At 38.2% G+C, this 510-nt stretch overlaps 1 protein-coding gene across 1 annotated transcript in view; it reads right to left on the reverse strand.

The window, feature by feature from the left end:
* The window catches only part of LOC107676693 (adhesion G protein-coupled receptor L3-like), a 298,216-nt gene that overhangs the window by 212,011 nt on the left and 85,695 nt on the right, over window positions 1–510 (reverse strand). The window lies entirely within an intron of this gene.

Consider the following 510-nt stretch of genomic DNA (forward strand, 5'->3'; position numbering starts at 1 on the left):
CCATCCATCCATCCATCTATCTATCTATCTATCTATCCATCCATCTACTATCATCCATCCATCCCATCTACCATCTATCTATCTATCCATCCATCCATCCATCCATCCATCGATCTATCTATCTATCTATCTCTATCTATCTATCTATCTATCTATCTATCCATCCATCCATCCATCTATCCATCTATCTATCCATCCATCCATCTACTATCCATTCATCTATCCATCCATCTATCCATCCATCCATCCATCCATCCATCTACCATCCATCCATCCATCCATCTACTATCCATCCATCCATCCATCTACTATCCATCCATCCATCCATCTATCCATCTATCTATCCATCCATCCATCATCCATCTGTCCATCCATCCATCCATCCGTCTATCCATCCATCTATCTAAACAGGGATGCATGTAAGTTTAAAGATTTGGTTTGGTGCTCACATTAAACAATAGTGTGACCCATTAAATATAACTATAAAAGATAATATAATAGTAATAATCG

Source organism: Sinocyclocheilus anshuiensis, unplaced genomic scaffold (genome assembly GCF_001515605.1).
Source record: "Sinocyclocheilus anshuiensis isolate Anshui unplaced genomic scaffold, SAMN03320099.WGS_v1.1 scaffold2539, whole genome shotgun sequence".
Lineage (NCBI taxonomy): Eukaryota > Metazoa > Chordata > Actinopteri > Cypriniformes > Cyprinidae > Sinocyclocheilus > Sinocyclocheilus anshuiensis.